The following is a 23,818-nucleotide window of genomic DNA, read 5'->3' on the forward strand; positions in this document are numbered from 1 at the left end:
TCCTACTAAATCCAATTTACTCAAGGGTGATGAAAGCTATGCTAATCTATACTCATGATCCCACCAAGTTCATCTATCAACATGAAAACCTCATAATCCACCAAATAGTCTCGGACGATTCCTCAAAGTCATTGATATAAACTCACCAAGTCATTTGTCCTCTGTTCGTACATCCTCAAATTGGTCTTTCCTATGGCATCGTTAGTTCTGGTGCTATATTAGGATGATAATGTGCTCGTTCACTATGTCCACTAGTTCCATAATGAACCCAGTGTCGTGCAAGGTTACGAAGGCTTAACTGGTTCTCTTGCAATACTGCGGGTTAAGCAAATGGTGAAGGATTTGAGCTGGGGTATCTTGTGAAGTCTCGAAGGGTCTAGGAATGGGTTTCTAGTCTGGGGGTTAAACATAACTCTACGGGGTTTTACTTGGTCGAGGAGGCTGTGGAAAAGTTCTTCAGTGCTAGTTGGTTGTCGAAGTAGAATCCTTGGTGTACCTTGTCTCGCCGATCTTCACTTAAGGAGAGAGAGATGAGAGGGAGAAGTAGCATAGAGGAGGGGAATGCCTAAAGGAGGTTTTATAGTGCAGGTGCAAACAAACAAGTGCCAAAAGATCGCACACAATTTCATTAAGATAAGATAGGTGATATAGTTGCATACATGCTGCCTAAGGCAAAAGTGCAACTTATATCAAAACACAAATAGATAAGAACAAGCAACACTCAACATGGTTTCATTTGAACCATCATATGGACTCGACTGCGCATAGGGGGGTACACAACTCATCCTACCCTAGGGGTCCTCGGATTCAGTAGTCGTGCTAGCTTCATCACTTTGAGAGAAAGGCGTTCGGTCTTCAGCTTCTAGGTTCTCCTGGGTGCCAATGGACATGCGACAGTCGGCTGCTTGTTGGGACACATCCTATTAATATGCCCGAGTTCACCACACCCGTGACATGTGACGGAAGCAAAAGGGTTGCTATTCAGTCTTGGGTATTGTCGTCGGGGGCCTGACGATGATCCTCTATGAGGTGGATATGGAAATCCATTCCTATGCCTTTTGCGTGGGGTTTGGTTGCGAGCTTTCTGAAGTTCCTTGATTTGCTGCTCCTGATTAAAAATGTGGGCTTCTGGGCAGTGATTTGCTATTCTTGCTCGACCACCTTCTTCTTCTCGAGGCAGTGGAGGTGCAGAAGTGTAGGGAGATCTTGGCGAGCCTTGAGAAATGCTTCGGTAAGGTGGCGTAGAAGGTAGTCTCCTGCGTTGACGAAACGGATCTGGTACTTCAGGGTTGGATCCTCGTCTGCTGGGGAAATCATCACTTGAGTCGGAGCTCCAAATCCGCTCTTGCCAGGTAGGTAGCGGGTGGCATGTTCTTCTTTCATTTCTGGAAGGAGGTTTCGAAGACGGAGGAGTGCTTCGTATGCCACTTGCTGAATGGCTAGGTCTCTTGTTGGCATAGGTGGTCCAACGAAGAACCACCCCTGAGGTGAGGTCTTGGCAGGCACAAAAACCTTGGCGTAGAACTCCTTCTCGAACACATCATTTTCCAGTTCGTGCAGGGTGTATATGGGCAGCAAGGGATAGTGGCATTGTTGGAGGCAATCTCTTAGGAGGGATGGAAATCCTGTCGTAAGGAGTCTCAAGGGGCGACGGCCATCTACAAAGGTTGAATGGGAGAGGTCAAATAAGGGAAATATATTTTGGGTTGGGTAAGCTTTAGAAAAGAAGAGAAGTTTAGAGGGTCTCAAGCTAACTAACGTCCATGCTAACTAAGGCTTCCTACAGTCAGGATGGCTCTGATACCAGCTCTGTGGGGACCCTGACTCATAAGTCGAGATCACCGAATGCACGTGTACAGTGATCCCAGAGATCAATGCTCACTGAACACACAGAAGCTGAATAACAAGAGTCTTACATCCATACATACCGTCTTACACAAATTATGACCATTATGGTCAAGTCTTACATTGATAAAGCCTTAAGGGCTGAACATCAAATGAAACACAAGCAGCGGAAATCTTCGTCGATAAGTAGAACCCATGCCATCTGCCTTAACCCTACAGGCATTCTGACTGGGAAACGTCCTAGTTCGCATGTTCGTCTCCAAAGAACTCTTCTTCGAACTCCGGTTCTTCCATGCCTGGCCAATTAAATAACCAGTGGCAAGCCAATGAGTACTTTGAATGTACTCGCAAGCAACCCATGTTTTGGTCAAGATTAACAATGCATGATATAGGTAAATTTTTGCAGAAAGCTAGTTTTGAGTGCAATGACATGTTCAACAATTTGTAAGACATGCATCAGGAGAATTCAAGTAACCATGAGGACAGGTTACATATATCAACATAAATAGAGTGGGCACCAACCCAACTCAATCATGTCAAGTCCCTTGACTTGACCCAAGTAGTTCTCCCCAACACACACATTGGTTTGTAAACATGTGGACGTAGCCCAAGAGCGGTTACCCAACTGTCCTTGCCCGTGGACACGGCTATTCGAATAGTTTTGCACTCTGCAGAGGTTGCACAATTTACCCACAAGATCCGGGGAACTTCTGTGTCATCCACGACCCGCGATACCTCAAGTACCCAGGGTAAGCACCCGATCACTATCTTTCCCTAGACGACACTAACAAGGAGTCCACTCGTTGTTCCGTATCCTCACGATGTACATCATACGAGAGTCACTCGAGATCGTAACATCCGAGAGGGGACACAACGGTGTGTCCGGTGCCCCATAAAAATGTTCTTGGCCGCCCTACCTGGCACGACCCCGTCCTGAGAGAGAGCACCAACTCTCCCCCGTCACTAGTAATGCAGGCTCCAAGCTAGTATCGGCCTAAGTAATCAATAATGCCCTTTCCCATACAAGGGTAGAGTGGTTGCGCATGTAAGGTTGGGAACAGTCGCAAATCTTAAATCTAATCCGTTTTGAAAACAACACAGACTTGCCTCGGTACACCACTTCATCATCAAGTGGCTACCCAACCCATCATCTCCCCTGGGCATAAGTGGCATCCGATGGGGTTTTCGAAAAGTCTATTGAAAATACTTTGTCTCCATCACCATGCATATTCCCGTCCCTTTTTCATAGCACTACTTTAGCATCCTATCTACCCCACCGGCATAACCCTCATAAGAAGGTAGGGTCATGCACAATGCAAGTATCAACGAGGAAGTACGGTGGCAAACCACCCCATGTGGTCATCACAGTATCATGTCTCCGATGCAAGCAATAAAAGTGCTATATGACATGCATAAAAAGGGTTTCATAGACATGTTCAGAGGGCTACTTGCCTTGGCCTTCAAGTTCTTCAAATCCTTCTCCTTCTTCTTCTTCAGCAACTTCGTCTAATACGGGATCTAATCGTCGCAAGAAAATAACGAGAAAATAAGGCAATAGGAAAACAGAAAAACCAAAGTGCTCAGAAAAATGTCAACTTATTTTTGTTAAATACTAGAGTGAAAACTAAGAAGGGGGAAAATTCCTAGTTTTGGATTTGGAGTAGCATAATAGAAGAAATGGATTTTTAGAGGGGTTTAAATATATTCAAATTTGAATTTGAATATGAACAGTACATAAAAGTTGGTTGGTCATGAATGAAAGTTATACCATTAAATAGGTGGGATTTTTAGAAAAATATGGGAGTTGGAATTATTGCATTTGGATGAATATTTATTCCTCTGGAAATTTTGCAAGTTTGACAGAAAAGAAAAAGGAAAAGGAGCACTGTGCCTGCTGGGCGAGAACAGCCGCAGCGCAACAGGCCCAACCAGAGAGGTGGCCCAGCGCACTGGTGCACGCGCGCGCGCCAGGTTTAAACCTAATGGGCGGGGCCCAGGCATCAGCGAGAGAGAGAGGGGGCGATGGAGGGGAGAGGATGACAGGCGGGGCCCGCCTGTCATCCCTAACCCTGCGACAGAGGGCCGGCGAGCTCACCGGCGACGTTTCCGGGCACGGCGGGGTGAGATGATGGCACCGTTGGACTCCTCGTCGTGTCGCCGTTCGGGTGGTGCCGGAGTTGGCCGGAGGGGAGCAGTGGTTCACGGGCGATGAGGTTCGTGGCGGAGGAGCGTCGGGCGTTGATGGCTCCGGCTGTTTCCGACTGCAAAACGAGCGGGAAAGAGGGGGGAATCGATCGGTGAGCTATGGGCGTTCCAGAGAAGCAATAAAGAGGGCCTGGGGTGACTTGTACCGTGAGATCGACGGCGACCCGAGGCGGCGGAGCTCGAGCTCGGGCGCTTCTGGAGATGAACTGGGGTGCGGGGGGCCTAGTTGGTGTGGGATAAGACGAGTGGTGGTGAGGGAGAGGTTCGGGGAGGCCTTTAAGTAGGCGAGCCACGGCACACCGTAGACCCATGCGCTGGCGAGGTCATTACCGTTGCTGTGGGTCACGGGGGCGCGCGTGGGCATGTCTGGGGTGCTCGTGGGTTCGGTCCAGAGCGAGGGAAGGAAGAGAGAGGAAGCAAGAGGGGCCAGAGGCGTCGCGCGTGTGAGGCCGCTCATTGGAGCTCTCGGGCGGCCGGTGCGCGTGCGAGCAAGGGCAAAAGGAGGGAGAAGGAGGAGGGGGACAGAGGCGTGGCATGTCGCAGACGTCGAGGCGCATCGTCGGGCGTGCTGGGGAGGCCCGAGGTGGCCCGAGGCGGTTGGAAGGGGGCGACTATAGTGCGGGTGTGCATTGTAGCACGCTTTGGAGCATGCCAATTGCATGCCAGGGCATGCCTTTGGCTTGTAGGGCGCGACCACTTGTGTCTAGGTTGTTTAGGGTGGAATAAACAAAGGGTAGAGGGCCTTGGATGCCCTGGACAACCAGTAGGAGAGGAGAGAGGTTGAGGGAGAGAGGGAAATGGGCTGTCCAGAGAGAGAAAGTCGGGTTTTACCCCTCCAATAATTGAGCTATGGATTTTCCATTGCTATTGGAGGTGCAAGGGGACTAGGAAGGGCTGTGGTAAAAAGGTGAGGCCATGGAGAAGAGTGGAAGTGGTCAAAACAGGGGTTCTAGTAAAATGGCGGAAGGTGTTTCTTGCCGGTTTGAGCAAGAAGATGAACTCCTCTTGTCATGAGGCTTGACAGGGTCAAATGGCATGAGATAATAATAGGTTCCACCAAGGTTGATTCCATTTGGGCAAAGTTGCCAATGCAACTTTTGTAAACCCTAGAAATTAGCAGAAATGAACTTGTGTAGATCTAGTTGAGCAAATCACTTCTCCTTGCTGCACCACTTGGTGTAGTGGCCTCATTTGGTCATGTGAATATGCTCAGCAAAGTTGGGGTCAAGGAGAGAAAGTTGGTAGTACAAAGTTGTTCAAATTAGATTCTGGTCAGAGAGGGTTTTGGGGCACTTTGATCAATATAACATTTTCTCCAACTTGTGCCACTTGGTCTAGATGAATGATTAGACCATTTGAGCATGTTCACAAGATTTGAGAGTATTTTGAAGTGTTTGGCAATGTAAAGTTGCTCAAACTTCAAAATGGACAGAAATGGTTTTGAGGGGATTTCATGGGGTTATACTATTCTCCATGACATGATACTTGTCAAGATCATCCATAATGTCATATGAGACATGCTAGAATTTTCTTGGAATTTTTGGAGAATATTTCCTTTGTAAATATTTCAAAAGCTTGAAATATCCAGAAAGGGTTTTTGAGGGATTTGACCAATATTTTGAACATGACCATGTGTTGAAACTCTTATATATGGACAATATATGTCCACTGAGTTTCCCGAGGTTTTTGTTAAATATTTTTGAAATAATAAAATGATTTTTCCCTATTAAAGACCATTTCTGGCCTTAAGAAAAAGCTTTTAAATAAAATAGAAAATAACTTTTAAAATTTTATTTTTGTGGTTTATGGGAGTCCTACATCTAATAGGATTCAAATACACCTTTTGAATGATTTTTCACACCTCAACTTAGGGGTTTTTGAAAAACTAATTTTTGAAAATACTATTTGGCCAAATTATTTTTGTAAGAAAATACTATATTGCTCTATACACATGGCATGATCATTGGGCAGAAGCTTGGGGCAAGGAGACGAAGTATAGAAGGTGGAGTTGTGTTGACTTTAAAGAGCACTTGAAAAACACAGAGAGAAAACCAACTCAAAATAAAAAGTCAAATAATGCAAAAGTTTTTGTCAAACCACATTTTATCATAATTTATCATCTTATCTGTTGTGCCATGAAAATCAGGGTGTGACAGACCTAGCCCCCTTACAAGAATCTCGTCCCCGAGATTTCCAAACTAGGCGTGGAAAGGAATATGAAAACTGGATCCGGGGTAGTCTTCAAGTCGTCATGTTGCTTCTGCTTCCGTGTAGTGCTCCATTGAGCTTGAAGTACTTGATGGTGTGGCTTTGTGTATGACACTCTTCTTGATCCAGGTTGCTAATGGGTAGCTCGCGGTAGGTTAGATTGGGCTAGGGGTCGATGGCTCAGTGGTCAATGCCCTCATAGAGATCGGGCAAGTTAGGAAGTTGGAAAAACTCCCGGGGTTGTGATGCATGGAAAGCATTGTGCACATCAGGTAACTCAGGTGGCAACTCCAGCTGTTAACTGTTTTCTCTTCGTCTCGTAGTGATCTCAGAGGGGGTTGTTAAATCTTGGAGTGATCTCGAAGGGGGCCGATGAATCTTGGTGTGGGTCTCCTTGTCATGGAAATGCTTGGTTCCTTAGAGAGGGGTGGCTTGCAGATACACCTGGTCTTCGACGCGGATGTTTACTTCTTGATGATGGTGGTAGTTCTTCCTCCGTGGCATGGTGGTCTTCAAATGTTCCTGGACTAGCTGAACGGCCCTTCTTCCGTCTTCAGGTGGACAAGTAGGTCACCAAATGATGATGACAACTATCTTGTCTAAGCACTCCATGAAGACTTTGTTCACGGGGTACATAAAGTAGGCTGGGGAATTAGTGGTGGTCTTGTTGAGTGTGGGCCAAGGTGGTTCTAGATCTAGTGTCAAGGCCCTAAGGTCCTGATCCGACCATGTTGTAGCTTAGTAGGGCTTAAGGGTTTCAAGTATTCTAGTGTGCGAGTGAACATTTATCATCTTATCTTTAAGCACGGTTTCTGAGATGCCAATAGTCTATCTAGTCCTTTAAACAAATCACATCATATCACCGATAGCATCATTTTGCATAGGTCAACTCCAATCATCACTCATGTGACTCATGTACTCATGGCTCCTGAGAGGAGGTCTAACAAAATCATATATGTCTACAATCCCCAAACTCATATGTATGTCTACCCCTAAAAATCCATGGGTAGAACATACAAGCTTCCAAGCTGGAATAAAACAGGACAATCCAAGTGCTCATCCTATTCCTCCAAGGTCCATGCTAGTGCATCTCCATCCTAAGGAAACACGTCGTATGCCACTCCAAAATCTTGTTTCCTTCCTATGAATCAAGTTCAACAACCCGTTAACTTCCATCAATCACTACATAATCCATTTATTCTAGAAATCCAACGCCTATGCTAGTGTTCCACATGATCTCCTAAAGTCCTTATAATCCCCAATACTTGAAAGGGCTGCCTTACTATAGTCAGTCCACCAATTCCTGTTATTGTGATCTAGTAATACTCCAAGGTCAAGCTCACAAAGATGCCTAAATAAACTCCAACAATTAGTCCATTCTCCTAGTTTATCGTCCACCGAGAAACATGGTATCAATGATTGAGATCATCAGTATAAATCCAATTTACTCCGAACCATGTAGACATACTCAGCATCTATATTCAACTAGAATCACCTAATTAAATCCAAATCTCTAGTCTAACGAGAATTCCTACATGTTCCCCCAAGTCATTTAAGTAATATCAACTGTCTTCTATCAATATCACATGGCTAAGTTAAATCCAAATACTTCCAAGAATTTCAGCTTGCGAACACAATTATCCTACTAAATCCAATTTACTCAGGGGTGATGAAAGCTATGCTAATCTATACTCATGATCCCACCAAGTTCATCTATCAACATGAAAACCTCATAATCCACCAAATAGTCTCGGACAATTCCTCAAAGTCATTGATATAAACTCACCAAGTCATTTGTCCTCCGTCCGTACATCCTCAAATTGGTCTTTCCTATGGCATCGTTAGTTCTGGTGCTATATTAGGATGATAATGTGCTCGCAAGTTCCTATGGCATCCTCAAATTGGTCTTTCCTATGTCCTCAAATTCGTCTTTCCTATGGCATCCTTAGATTTGAGAGCATTTTGAAATGTTTGGAAATGTAAAGTTGCTCAAACTTCAAAATGGACAGAAATGGTTTTGAGGGGATTTCATGGGGTTATACTATTCTCCATGACATGATATTTGTCAAGATCATCCATAATGTCATATGTGACATGCTAGAGTTTTCTTGGAATTTTTGGAGAACATTTCCTTTTTAAATATTTCAAAATCTTGAAATATCCAGAAAGGGTTTTTGAGGGATTTGACCAATATTTTGAACATGACCATGTGTTGAAACTCTTATATATGGACAATATATGTCCACTGAGTTTCCCTAGGTTTTTGTCAAATATTTTTGAAACAATAAATTGATTTTTTCCTATTAAAGACCATTTCTGGCCTTAAGAAAAAGCTTTTAAATAAAATAGGAAAATAACTTTTAAAATTTTATTTTTGTGGTTTATGGGAGTCCTACATCTAATAGGATTCAAATACACCTTTTGAATGATTTTTCACACCCCAAGTCAAGTACTTGTAGTGCAAACCTCAACTCAGGGGTTTTTGAAAAACTAATTTTTGAAAATACTATTTGGCCAAATTATTTTTGTAAGAAAATACTATGTTGCTCTATACACATGGCATTGGGCAGAAGCTTGGGGCAAGGAGACGAAGTATAGAAGGTGGAGTTGTGTTGACTTTAAAGAGCACTTGAAAAACACAGAGAGAAAACCAACTCAAAATAAAAAGTCAAATAATGCAAAAGTTTTTGTCAAACCACATTTTATCATAATTTATCATCTTATCTGTTGTGCCATGAAAATCAGGATGTGACATAAACGGATATTGTTTCTTTTGCAGTTTGAGTTTCATTGCTTTGTTTGATTTGATTCTTTTTGCAAATCGGAGTTCTTAAGTTAAACTTTCTGGTTAGATCTGTTTTGTTTGAGTTTTACCTGATCTTTTAGTTGAGTGCTTATGTATGTTATTATTTGTTTGCGATAGAGTACCCGGAGTGTGAAGCATCCTACTATGAGTCTCTAGGTTTTGCGGATCATCAGCAAGGCAAGTAACACTTTGATCATACATCTTTACTACCCAGTTTTATTGCATTAGCTCAATCCTCAAACATTGCATGGTTAGGATCTGATTAACATGTTGGTTCTGGGAAGTAATTGATGAGGTAGAACCTATTGCCCTGTTTATTACTAAACCTTTGGGAGATACATCTACGATATGCTTATACTACTATGTTATGCTCGTAGACGTGGTTTGGGTGAGTGTATCCATGACAGATGTGAGTATTGCTAATTAATGGTTAACTTAAGGTGGCTACTTAAATACACATCTGGGTGGATTGTTTGTGGGCACCTGGAGAATCCAGTGTTGTCCTAGGATATCCCGGGGTTCCGTGTGATCATCCTAAGGTCCGCCACCCAGGCTCAAAGGGATCACAAGATTATTCACGCTAGAAACTTCCGTGTGCAGCCACAAGCTATTATGGGATCTAGCATAGTTGATTAAGTTGCATGACCACTTTCAGTGGTGGGCTAGTAGATGTAGGGGAAAGTCGGTGTAACTGTCCATCCAGAGTAAAGATTTATTGTTTCTGAAAGACCGTGTCTCGGTCATCCGTTTCTCAAACTCCATGTAGTGCGAGAAATCCAACGGAGGAGATCGAGTCTTGTGGGGAAAAGTGTGTAAACCTCTGCAGAGTGTACAAACTAATCATGGTTAGCCGTGTCCCCGGTTAGGGACATCTTGAGTATCTGGTTCTTGGATTATCATGTTGATCTCATCACTCTAAAGTAAATAATTTGATTGGGTTTAATAATGGTGCTTAATTGGGATTGAGTTGGAGGAACCTTCTCAATGTTTAACAACCACCATGATAGTTAAATAAAATTTATTCCTTTGTTGTAGGGAAAATTTGGCTTTATGCAAAACCGTAACCATATAGTTTTCCACCAGCCATATTGCATGTCGTGATAGCAATTATTTTGTTCATTACTCTATGTGTTACATTGCCAGCATATTCCATGTGCTGACCCGTTTCGGGCTGCAACATTTCATGTTGCAAACTTTTCAGATGACGAGTGTGGTGCCATCGGTCGTTGTCTTTCACTCAGGTATGTTGTTGGAGTTGATGGACTCACTTTATCTTCCAAGCCTTCCGTTTTTATCGTTTTAGATGGCCTTAAGCCATATTTTTTGTAATAAGTTCTCTTTTGAGACATTCGATGTAATAAGTGTGTGATTGCTACTCTGTTATAAATCCTCGAGTACTATGCGTGTCAGCATTACCGATCCAGGGATGACACTGATGCACAGAGATCAGACTGTTTGAGGTCTGGTCGCTACAAGATGGTATCAGAGCACACACTGACTGTAGGACACGACCACTAAGATAAGACCATTGTACAGTCTTCTCTACTCATTTTTGACTCCTCTCCCTTTTCTACTCTATAGGATGATGGATGCCAGGAATAAGTTCGCGCAACCGGATGAAGACACACCTTTTGGACGGCACTTGAAGGAAGTCACTAGGTACCTGAACATAGGAATACCAAGATTCACCGGGACCTGCATCGCCACTTTACCAGAAGAGGAGCGTTGGATGATTCAAGTACAAATTCCAGGAAGGACGTTCACGACAGTCATTGAGCCCATAGAATTTTCCTTTGATGCACCAACCTGGAGTCTAGGAAAGAGCATGGCAACCCACATGGCCATGGGACGCATTGGAGAAGTTTACCACACGGATCTCAAGGATACTATCTACCAGATATGTGGGCGCCGAGATGAGCAATGGGAGATGATCAGCATTCATCCAGGAGTTAAACCAGCACATGCATCGCCAGGAGAACCAGATGTGCGCAGGCATGCTAGATCCGAAGAATGCAATGACCAAGATTTCGGAACTGGAGGAGGAACTCAAGTCTACACGCAATGGATATGAGGAGGAAATGATGATACTCGTGGAGAAGAATGACGACCTGACGAGGAAACTAGGAGTATTCATGGGAGACCCCGTGCCAGGAGGAGATGATGACGAAATCAAGGACTACATCATCATCGACGACACCGACTCGGACGCCGACGATAGCGATGATGACTATGTTGATGAAGCTGGAGCAGATATCATGGAGTCTTCCACTGATCAAACTTTCTAGTCGACCACCATATCAGTAGTAGTATTCCCCCATGTATATAGTATAGTCCGAGCACTTTTGTAACGATAGTTAGACCGATTGTATGCCCTTGTTTGAATTGATTGAAGTGATATTGATTGTGTTTGTCTCATGAGCATATGGGTAGTGTTTTCCCTCTAGACCTCATTCTGTTATGTTTTCTCACCTTTTCTAAACCTATCAGATGCCTCTAAGACGTGACAATGGATTTGCTTTCCCACCAGAGCTCACCCAGTTGATCCAGCAGCAGAATACCCTGATGTAGCTAGTAGTCCAGAACCAGAACCAAGGCAAAAACAACAACAACCCACCACCACCACCACATGTTGATCACTTAGCCCATTTCCTAAGGCTGAACCCGCCGGTGTTTTCCAGTAGGACCGAGCCGATTGTTGCAGATGATTGGCTCCCAAGATTGGAAGGGAGATGACCACTGCAGGATGCATAGATGCAGAGAGGGTGCATTTTGCCGCACACCAGCTTGATGGACCCGCAACATCATGGTGGGAGAATTTCACAGCCACTTAACCCATTGACACTGTTACATGGGATCAGTTCTAGTAGGCTTTCCACACTGCCCATGTTTCAGCAGGAGCTATGGCCATGAAGAAGCGTGAGTTTCACAACTTGCGCCAAGGAGGACGCACAGTAGGCCAGTATGTGGATGACTTTAGTAAGTTAGCATGTTATGCCCCTGATGACGTTGCTACCGATGCTGCTAAGCAGGAGAAGTTTCTGGAAGGACTAAATGATGAGTTGAGCATGCAATTGATGGTGGAAAACTTCAACAACTACCAGGAGTTGGTAGATAGAGCTCTCATGATTGAAGGGAAGCAGCAGTAGATAGACAGCCGTAAGAGCAAGTATGGACAAGGGAGGTATAATTCGGGAGCTCAGCAGAAACCCTGTTTTACCTCGAACTCGGGAGGACACATTCACCATAACCATGGAGGCCATAATTCTATTGGAGGGATTCCGCATAACCATAGTGGCCCCAAGAATGGAAATGGGAATGGAGGAAGCAACGGTCAGAACCGTTCCAACACAGCAATGCCCGCCAAGAAGGATCTAAGTCACATTACTTGTTTCAAGTGCCGGAAGAATGGACATTATGCCATGGAGTGTTCTTAAGAAAAGAACAGAAATGGCAATGGAAGAGCTGGGAAGAAGCCCAACCCTTTCAACAGGGGACAAATGAACCATGTTAGCATGGCGGAGGTTGAAGCACAGGAGGATGCAGTAATAGGTAAGTTTTTGGTTAAGTCATTTACTGCAATCGTTCTTTTTGATACTGGTGCATCGCATTCATACATATCAAGGAGATTTGTGGATAAGTATAAGTTGCCCACCAAAGTTCTTAGAACACCTATGTTAGTAAGTTCGCCAGGAGTAGAGCATATGGCAAGCCAAGGATGTTTTCAGATGCCATTGACCATAGGAAGACATGTTTTCCCCTCGGATCTGATAATTCTGGAGTCGCAAGGATTAGATGTGATTCTGGGCATGGGTTGGCTATCAATGTATGGAGGAAACATTGATTGCGCCAGTAAGTCGATTATGCTCACCACCCCAGAAGGAAGAAGGATTAAGTATGTATCTCGACATGTATCCAAAAGGACTCAAGTAAATTCCTTATCAGGAGTTGTACAGGAGGAAGTACCAATGGTGAAGGATTACCCCGATGTGTTTCCCGAGGAGTTGCCAGGCATGCCACCGGATAGAGACATTGGGTTTTTTATTGAACTTTTGCCAGGCACCGGGCCAATATCTAAGAGACCATATCGGATGCCCGCATAGGATTTGGAGAAGATCAAGAAGAAGGTTAAGGAGTTATTGGATAAAGGATTCATTCGACCAAGTTCGTCACCTTGGGGATCACTAGTACTTCTAGTGGATAAGAAGGATGGATCGTTAAGGATGGTTGTTGATTATCGTGGATTGAATGAAGTAACAATCAAGAACAAGTACCCACTGCCAATGATCAATGATTTGTTTGACCAGTTGCAAGGAGCTAAAGTATTTTCCAAGATCGATCTGGGATTAGGATACCACCAGCTAAAGATTTGAGAGCAGGATATACCTAAGATAGATTTTACCACAAGGTATGGGCTATATGAGTATACCATTATGTCATTTGGTCTAACTAATGCGCTTGCCTATTTCATGAACATGATGAACAAGGTGTTTATGGAGTTTTTGGACAAGTTCGTCATCGTGTTCATTCATGATATTCTGGTCTACTCGAAGATTGAAGAGGAGCATAAAGAACATTTGTGTTTGGTTCTCGAGAAGCTTAGGGAACACCAGCTATATGCCAAGTTCAGCAAATGTGAGTTTTGGTTGAAGGAAGTGGGATTCCTCGGACATGTTATCTCCGGAGAAGGGATAGCAGTAGACCCCACCAAGGTTGTCACTGTGACAAATTGGGAAGCACCCACGTCAGTTGGAGAGATCCGGAGTTTTCTTGGACTCGCAGGGTTCATTGAGAATTTCTCAAAGATTGCGAAACATATGATGGAGTTGCTGAAGAAGGACACCAAGTTCAAATGGGCTGTGGAGTGTGAGACTAGTTTTTAGGAGTTGAAGAAACGTTTGGTTATAGCCCCAGTGTTGATTCTTCTAGATCAACAGAAGGATTATCAAGTGTATTGTGATGCTTCACATCGAGGACTTGGAGCAGTGCTTATGCAGGATGGAAGAGTTGTTTCATATGCCTCACGACAGCTTAAACCACATGAGTTGAATTATGCTACCCACGATTTGGAATTAGCAGCCGTAGTGCATGCGTTGAAGACATGGAGACATTTTCTCATCGGAAACCATTGTGAGGTGTACACGGATCATAAGAGTTTGAAGTACATTTTCACACAGAAGGAGTTAAATCTCAGGCAAAGGAGATGGTTGGAGCTCATTAAGGATTATGATATGAAGTTGCATTTTCATCCCAGAAAGGCTAACGTAGTAGCTGATGCGTTGAGTCGCAAGAGTCATGTCAATACGCTCATAACCAGAGAATTACCCAAGGAGTTAGCAGAGGATCTTCGTGAGCTATGTTTGGAAATAGTTCTGAGAGGTTATGTAGCAGCATTGGAAGTTCAGTCTACGTTGATGGATAAGATCAGAGAAGCTCAGAAGTCGGACAAGGATATTGCCGAGATAAAGGAAAGAATGAGTAAAGGAAAGGCCAAAGGATTTCATGAGGATGAGCACGATACTTTATGGTTTGGTGACCGCGTATATGTGCCTAATGACCCCAAGATCAGGAAGTTGATTCTACAGGAGGCCCATGATTCGCTATATTCGATTCACCCAGGAAACACCAAGATGTATTTGGATTTGAAGGACAGTTTCTAGTGGACCGGAATGAAAAAGGATATTGCGGAATATGTAGCCGTATGTGATGTTTGTCAGAGAGTGAAGGCAGAGCGTCAGAAGCCAGCAGGATTGCTACAACCATTGCCAATACCCGAATGGAAGTGGGACAAGCTTGGCATGGATTTTATCACGGGATTGCCCAGGACTCGTTCAGGCTATGACTCGATATGGGTTGTAGTCGATCGGTTGACGAAGGTAGCTCATTTCATCCCAGTAAAGACCACCTATACAAGTGCTAAGTTGGCAAGGATATACATGACCAAGATTGTATGTTTGCATGGAGTTCCGAGGACCATTGTATCAGATAGAGGAACACAGTTTACCTGAAAGTTCTGGAATCAGTTACATGAAACTTTGGGTACTAGGCTAGAGTTAAGTACAACCTTTCATCCACAGACAGATGGACAGACTGAGAGAGTCAATCAGATTCTGGAGGACATGTTGAGAGCTTTTGCACTAGACTATGGATCTAGTTGGGACGACAATTTGTCGTATGCCAAGTTTTCATACAATAACAACTATCAAGCTAGTTTGAAGATGGCCCCTTTTGAAGCCTTGTACGGAAGGAGGTGCAGGACACCATTGTTGTGGGACGAAGTAGGAGATCGTTAGTTGTTTGGACCGGATTTGATTGAAGAGTCGAAAGAGAAGGTTAAGTTGATTCGCGATAGGCTCAAGGTAGCCCAGTCCAGGCAAAAGAGCTATGCAGATTCTAAACGCAAGGAGATAGTTTATGAAGTCAGAGACGAAGTATATCTTCGTGTGTCCCCACTTCGAGGAGTTAAGCATTTTGGAGTTAAGGGAAAGTTAGCACCACGATTTGTGGGACCATACAAAGTTTTGGAGCGTATGGGAGAAGTTGCTTACATGTTGGAGTTACCCAAAGGATTGTCAGGAGTTGACGATGTGTTCCACGTTTCCTAGTTGAAGAAGTTCCATGCAGAGATGGCTGATATTCCTCTGAGAGACATAGTGCCACCGGAAGCAATTCAGTTGGATAGTGATTTGACTTATGAGGAGAAACCCGTGAAGATTCTCGAGTTTGCCACCCGAGTCACACGCAGCAAGGTTATCAAGTTTTGCAAAGTTTAGTGGAGCCACCATACCGAGGAGGAAGCAACCTGGGAACAAGAGGAAGACCTACGGAAGGACCACCCACACCTATTTTCTAGCCAACCCGAATCTCAAGGGCGAGATTCATCTTAAGGGGGGTAGATTTGTAACATCCCAAATTTTCAATTTGGAATGTTATACATAGATCATCAATGCATATCATATTTTATTGCATTTTGGTTGATCCTAGAAATTCTACGCAACTCAAGGACCCGCAGAGAGAGTTGGGGATTTCGTTATTTTCATATTTGAGTTTTCTCAAATTTTGAAAAGAGGATCGTTTGGTTTTAATTATTTTTCTCTCCATATATTTAAAATATAAAATAAAAGAGAGGGGATAAAATGGCTTTCCCAAATTAAAGAAATATTGGTGGAAAAATATTAAAATCAAACAAGTATTTTATTCGGAGTTTTATTGCTATTTTATTTGAATTAGGAAAAAAATGTGTTTTTCAAAATTGCATTAGAGTTCCAAATAAATGCTCATCTTGTCCGGCGTATTTTTAGAGGACGGCGAAAATTTATTTAAGGATTTTTGGGTATTTCTTTTCTTTGTTTTTCTGCGCGGAATTATTTAAAAAAAAGTCAAACCGACCTAGCCGGGCCGTGCCCGACTAGGACTCTAGCCGGCCGGCCCTTTAAGAGGTGAAGGGCTGAGCCGCCAGCCCCACCCCGCCTAACCCTAGCCACCACCGCCCCAGCCCCGTGCGGCCGCCACCGGACTCGCCGCCGCCGCCGCCGCCACGTTCCGCCGCCGCCGCGCCGTCTCGCCGTCGCCGCCCGCCGCCGCCTCAGCCCCGCGCCATGCTGCTGCGCCACCCCACGCTGCCCGCTGCTGCGCCGCCTCCCGCGTCACTGGAGCCCACCGCTGGAGTACGCCAACCCCGCCAGAGTTTCCACCGCCGCCGCCGCCCCGAACCCCGAGGTAGCCGCCGGTTTTCATCGAAAACCGTTCGTTTTTTAGAAAATGCTAGGTTTTTTTATTAGATCATTTTTTCGGTTTAGTTAATTGGGACAATTGCATTTTTACCCCTAGTTGGTTCCTACCCACGGGTTTTGCCCTTACTTTTCAAGCTTGCTCAGTTTTGCCCTTATTTTTTCCATTGAGGTCCCTCGAATGCCCTTTGACCGTTTGACCAAAACTTTGAAAATTCATAACTAATTCACATGAACTCAGAAAAATGCAAATAAGATATTAAAATGTTCAGATAAACATTACCTTTATGGGCATATCATTTGCATTCAGGACAAAAGCATCGTTTAAACTACCCGAGGTAATTAATGTTATTAACATTATTAAAAATAAATAGGTAAAAACAATATTGTTTCCGTGAATAAAAATTATATACAAATGTAGGTGATGTTTTCTGAACATCCTGATACCTTATTTGCATTTTCCTGAGTTCGTATCAACTTGTTATGAAGTTTCCATATAATGGTCAAAGTCGTTAGAACATTCATAACAAGTTGATACAAACTCTGAAAAATGCAAATAAGTTATCAGGATGTTCAGAAAACATCACCTACATTTGCATGTAATTTTTATTCATGAAAAAAATATTGTTTATACCTATTTATTTTTAATAATGTTAATAACACTAATTACCTCGGGTAATTTAAATGATGCTTTTGTCTTGAATGCAAATGATATGCCCATAAAGGTAATGTTTATCTGAACATTTTGATATCTTATTTGCATTTTTCTGAGTTCATATGAATTAGTTATGAATTTTCAAAGTTTTGGTCAAACAGTCAAAGGGCATTCGAGGGATCTCGACAGAAAAAGTAAGGGCAAAACTGAGCAAGCTCGAAAAGTAAGGGCAAAACCCATGGGTAGGAACCAACTAGGGGTAAAAATGTAATTGTCCCGAGTTAATTAGCGGACGTTCGTCCGTACGTTCATTTTAACGAACACTGTCCGTCAGTTAGCCACAGACAACGAACGTTCATTCATTAGGCTGTTTGTCAGTTTTCTTTTTCCCAGGTTTTTCCGCGATTATTTTCGATCGCGATTTCAGCCCAGATCTTAGTTTTAGTTTATCTTTTCGCTCGTTTGTCGGAATCAGGCGATTCAAGCGCCTAGATCTTCATCTCGAAGCCCTCTTTCTGTTTAACCAACTTGAACAAGATTTTGGTATAGTAAATTTGACTTTAGTCCAGATTAGTAAACAAATCTTGTTTCTTTTGCAGTTTGAGTTTCGTTGCTTCGTTTGATTTGATTCTTTTTGCAAACCGTAGTTCTTAAGTTGAAATTTCTGGTTAGATCTGTTTTGTTTGAGTTTTACCCGTGATTCTAGTTGAGTGCTTATGTATGTTATTGTTTGTTTGTGATAGAGTACCCAGAGTGCGAAGCGTGCTACAACGAGTCTCTAGGTTTTGCGGTTCATCAACAAGGCAAGTAACACTTTGATCGTACCTCTTTACTACCCAGTTTTATTGCATTAGCTCAATCCTCAAACATTGCATGGTTAGGATCTGATTAACATGCGGGTTCTGGGAAGTAGTTGATGAGGTCGAACCTATTGCTCTGTTTATTACTAAACCTTCGGGAGTTACATCTACGATATGCTTATACTGCTATGCTATGCTCGTAGACGTGGTTTGGGTGAGTGTATACATTACATATGTGAGTATTGCTTATTAATGGTTAACTTAGGGTGGCTACTTAAATACACATTTGGGTGGATTGTTTGTGGGCACCTAGAGAATCCAGTGTTGTCCTAGGATATCGCGAGGTTCCGTGTGATCATCCTAAGGTCTGCCACCTAGGCTCAAAGGGATCATAAGATCATTCATGCTAGAAACTTCCGTGTGCAGCCAGAAGCTATTATGGGATCTAGCGTAGTTGATTAAGTTGCATGACTTCTTTTAGTGGTGGGCTAGTAGATGTAGGGGAAAGTAGGTGTAACTGTCCATCCAGAGTAAAGAGTTATTGTTTCTGAAAGACTGTGTCTCGGTGATCCGTTTCTCAAACACCATGTAGTGCGAGAAATCCAATGGAGGAGATCGAGTCTTGTGGGGAAAAGTGCGCAAATCTCTGTAGAGTGTACAAACTAATCATGGTTAGCCGTGTCCCCGATTATGGAAATCTTGAGTATCTGGTTCTTGGATTATCATGTTGATCTCATCACTCTAAAGTAAATAATTTGATTGGGTTTAATGATGGTGCTTAATTGGGATTGAGTGGGAGGAACCTTCTCAATGTTTAACAACCACCATGATAGTTAAAATAAAATGTATTCCTTTGTTATAGGAAAAATTTGCCTTTATGCAAAGATGTAACCATACAGTTTTCCACCACCCATATTGCATGTAGTGATAGCAATTATTCTGTTCATTACTCTATGTGTTACATTGCCAGCATATTCCATGTGCTAACCCGTTTCGAGCAGCAACATTTCATGTTGCAGACTTTTCAGACGACGAGTAAGGTGCCATAGGTCGTTGTCTTTCACTCAGCTATGCCGTTCGAGTTGATGGACTCACTTTATCTTCCAAGCCTTCCACTATTATCGTTTTAAATGGCCTTAAGCCATATTTTTTTGTAATAAGTTCCCTTTTGAGACATTCGATGTAATAAGTGTGTCATTGCTACTCTGTTATAAATCCTCAAGTACTGTGCGTGTCAGCATTACCGATCCAGGGATGACACTGATGCACAGAGATCAGACTGTTTGAGGTCTGGTCGCTACATGGACGGCTTTCGACTTACCAAAGTGCTCATGGACGGCGGTAGTGGGCTTAACATCATTTACGAAGACACGCTTGATAAAATGCAGGTTGATAGAACATGCATCGAGAGAAGCAGTACCACCTTTCGAGGCATCATCCCCAGTCGAGAAGCATGATGTTTGGGGAAAATTAAACTTGACGTAGTATTCGGCACACCTGAAAATTACAGGTCGGAAGAGTTGCTCTTTCACATTGCTCCCTTCAATAGCGGATATCAGGCCCTTCTAGGGCGGGGCGCTTTTTCATGCTTCCAAGCCGTACCCCATTATGGGTACATGAAGCTTAAAATGCCAGGGCCCAATGGAATAATCACAGTTACAAGTGATCCAGATAAAGCACTCCGTGCCGAAAATAAAACCGCATCCTTGGCCCTTGAGGCACTATCTGAAGCCCTTGCGGCTGAAGAACTAACCACCCTACGATCCATAGTGGGAAAGGATGATGTGATTCTCGATAAGAGACCTAAATCCACCTCTTTCAAGCCTGCAGATGAAATAGTTAAATTTCAAGTGCACCCGACGGACCCCAATAAAACAATGTCCATTGGAGCACAGCTGAATCCGGCGATAGACGCCGCCTTACACGCATTCCTACGCGAAAATTAGGATATCTTTGCCTGGCACCCTTCGGACATGCCCAGGATCCCATGCAGACTGGCCAAACACAGCCTCAACATAAATCAAAGGGTTCAAGCTAGTCAAGCAAACGTTGCGGCGATTTTCCGAACACAAACGACAAGCTATGTGGGAGGAGCTAGTCAAATTGCTCAAGGTCGGGTTCATCAGAGAAATCAAACACCCGTATTGGTTAGCCAACTTGGTCATGGTGACGAAGAAGGATAAATTCTGGCGCCTTTGTGTCAATATCAAAGACCTCAATAAGGCTTGCCCTAAAGACCCTTTCATGTTGCCCCGCATTGACTAGATCATTGATGCGACCGCAGTACATGACTCATTGTGTTTCCTCGATGCTTACTCTGGATACACCATCAGATTAAAATGGAGGCCGACTAGGCCGCAACGATGTTCATCACCCCGTATGGGCCTTTCTGTTTCAACACTACGCCTTTTGGGCTTAAAAACGCTGGTGCCACTTACCAACACATGATTCAAACATGCTTGGAAAAACAAATCGGCAAGACAGTTGAAGCATATGTGGACGACGTGGTCATCGAAACTAAGCACGTCAAATCATTGGTGGACGATCTCCGCCTCACATTTGAAAACCTCCGAACGTACGACATACGGCTCAATCCGGAAAGATGTGTCTTCGGCGTCCCAGCCGGAAAGCTACTAGGGTTCATCTTTTCCCATAGAAGAATTGAAGAAAATCAAGCTAAGATCCGAGCCTTGTCGCAATTGGCTACACCAACAGACTTAAGACGGGTCCAAAAGCTAGCAGTGTGTGTGGCGGCTTTCAGCCGCTTTATCTCAAGATTAGGAGAAAAAGCATTACCACTTTACAGACTACTTAGACGCATCGACAACTTCGAATGGACAGATGCGGTCACAACTGGATTGGATGAAATGAAAACCTTACTAGCAGGCAACCCAATCCTAACTGCCCCAGGTATTGGCGAGCCTGTATTGCTTTATATCTCCGCAAGTCACCAAGTAGTAAGCGATGTACTCGTTGTCGAGAGAGGGGAAGAGGGACATAAATTCCCCATCCAAAAGCCAGTCTATTACATATCGAAGGTCCTCATGCCATGCAAATCCCGATAACCTCACTACCAAAAGATAGCTTACACATTCTTTATGGCATCCGAAAACTCTGACACTATTTTCAAGAGTGTTCGATCATGGTGGCATCTGAAGTACCACTTAACGACATTATAAATAATAGGGATGCCACCGACCACATAGCTAAATGGGCCATTGAGCTCTTACTTTTCGAAATAACATACAAGCCACACTGAGCTATTAAATCTCAGGTGCTGGCCGACTTCATCGCCGAGTGGGTGGAAGCCTAGCTCCTCAAAGACTACAATTCATACTCCAACTGGATCATGTACTTCGGCGGCTCGAAAATGCTAGCCGAACTGGGGGCCGACGTCATCTTGACATCCCCTACTGGGGACACAGTCTGCTATGTGTTGCAAATCATGTATACGAACTCCAATAATGCAGTCGAATATGAGGCGCTTCTAAATGGTGTCCACATGGCCGTCTCCATGGGTATACAACGCCTAGAGGTGCGCGACGACTCAAACCTTGCAATATCTCAGTTAAATGGAGAGTTCGATGCAAAAGATCCAAAATTGGAGGCATATCAAATTGTCATACTAAAAATATCGGCTCGGTTCGAGGGGCTTGAATTTCATCATGTCGCTCGAGACAGTAACCAGGCAGCCGACATCCTCGCTTGCATGGGCGCTAAGCGCGACCCCGTACCATCTAATACCTTTGTGGAAAGGCTCTTTAAGCCATCAGTGGTATGTCAGGACAAGAGCAGAGACACCAGTATAGACCTGGTCACGCCCCCAGCGGCCGAACACAATACAGATATCATCGGGGGTTCGGGTGCCGAAATAACACCCTCTTCTCATGAGATCCTGGCTGTTATTGGTCCATGGACCAAACCTTTCCTGGCCTACCTTAATAGGTAGGAGCTTCTTGATGATCAAAACGAGGTCCGTCGCATAGTTCAGCGTTCTAAAGCCTATAAAGTTCACGAAGGTGAACTATACAAGAAAAGCACTATTGGGGTTCTCCAATGGTGCATCTCCGAAGAGGAGGGGAAGCAGCTCTTGGTGGAAATACATGCTGGTCTGGGCGGCCATCACGCTGCAGCTCGAGTCCTTGTAAGCAAAGCCTTTCGAACAGGTTTCTTCTGGCCAACGGCCCAAGCAGACGCAGAAGCCCTTGTCCAACGTTGTGTGGGCTGTCACTTTTCGCTAATCAAAGTCATATGCCTCCCATTTCCTTAAGAACAATCCCCATCACTTGGCCCTTCATGGTCTGGGGGCTCGATATGGTTGGACCCCTTAAAGGGGAAGCCACAAAATGAAATATTTACTGGTTATTGTGGATAAATTCACTAAGTGGATAGAGGCCAAACCAGTAAAAATAGCTGAAGCAGGGCTAGTGATTGAATTTATATTCGGTGTGGTACACCGCTATGGTGTACCGCATAGCATCATCACTAATAATGGCTTCAATTTTATAGCTGATGAGGTGAAAAACTGGTGTGCTAACTTGGGCATTAAAACTCGACTATGTATTCATCTACCACCCTCAAACAAATGGTCAGGTTGAATAGGCCAACAGCCTGATAATGAGCGGCATTAAACCCAGACTAGTCCGCTCCTTATGGGAGTCAGATAAGCATTGGGTCGAGGAATTCGATTCCGTGCTCCAGGGGCTGCGGACTACACCTAATCGAACGACCGAATGCACATCTTTCTTCATGGTGTATGGCGCAGAAGCTGTCCTTCCCTGCGACATTATTCATGACTCACCTCGAGTGCACATGTACAAAGAGCGAGAAGCCGAGCTCGATCGGCAGGATGACCTAGACGGCCTTGAAGAGGAGTGCGATATTGCACAAGCCCGTTCTGCATTTTTTCAACAATAGGCCAGGCGATACCAAAGCAGATAAGTGCGAGCCAAGACATATAACGTCGACGACCTTGTCTTGCGTTTCCCGGAGAAGAAGAAGGATAAGTTCAAACCAAAATGGGAGGGCCCCTTCATCATAGATGAAGTTCTCACAGGAGGAGCCTATCGCCTTTGTAATGCATCGGATAATCGCCTTGAGCCAAATCCATGGAATGCTGCCCGGCTGCGAAAATTCTATGGATAGTTCGATCACAGTCTTTTTATTTTTAATTTGACTAGGTTCCTCTTTCTCCTCTCCTTATTTTTCCTTTTTATATCCTAGTGTATTGCTACCTCTTGAGCATGCGTTAGTTTTCCCTTGAAGAGGAAAGGGTGATGCAGCAAAGTAGCTTAAGTATTTCCCTCAGTTTTGAGAACCAAGGTATCAATCCAGTAGGAGAAGACACACAAGTCACGTAGTACCTGCACAACCAATCAAGAACCTAGCAACCAACGTGATAAACGGGTTGTCAATCCCTTCACGGTCACTCGCAAAAGTGAGATCTAATAGAGATAGTAAAGTAAATATTTTTGGTATTTTTGTTGTATAGATTGGAAAGTAAAGATTGCAAAATAGTAAACAAGATGCGATGTAAATAAAAGAGATGTAATATAATAGAAAAGAGACCCGA

Source organism: Triticum aestivum, chromosome 6B (genome assembly GCF_018294505.1).
Source record: "Triticum aestivum cultivar Chinese Spring chromosome 6B, IWGSC CS RefSeq v2.1, whole genome shotgun sequence".
NCBI classification, from domain to species: domain Eukaryota; kingdom Viridiplantae; phylum Streptophyta; class Magnoliopsida; order Poales; family Poaceae; genus Triticum; species Triticum aestivum.